We start from the raw sequence: 256 nt of genomic DNA, 5'->3' as shown, positions 1-256 counted from the left end.
AAGAAAGAAAGAAAGAAAGAGGTATTGTACTGGAGAGAAGGAGAAAAAAAAGACTTGATGCTACTCATGGATAACTGCAATAAAAATTATGCTTACTTTCTTGAGTTCTTCAACAGCTGCCAGGCCCCTTCCTTCATCCCGGGCAGTGAGATACACAATGCCGTCAAACTTGGCACATAACTCTTTCATTATCCCATATCCAATTCCCTTATTGCCCCCAGTCACCTGTGAATGATATTATTGCAAATTAAATGAC

The 256-nt window shown here is 39.5% G+C and overlaps 1 pseudogene; it reads right to left on the bottom strand.

The window, feature by feature from the left end:
• Nucleotides 1-256, bottom strand: part of LOC119585642 — a 13,614-nt pseudogene that overhangs the window by 10,206 nt on the left and 3,152 nt on the right.

Source organism: Penaeus monodon, chromosome 20, assembly GCF_015228065.2.
Source record: "Penaeus monodon isolate SGIC_2016 chromosome 20, NSTDA_Pmon_1, whole genome shotgun sequence".
Classification (NCBI taxonomy): domain Eukaryota; kingdom Metazoa; phylum Arthropoda; class Malacostraca; order Decapoda; family Penaeidae; genus Penaeus; species Penaeus monodon.
Note: the sequence above shows the minus strand (reverse complement) of the source record. Positions and strands in the feature narration are given on the sequence as shown.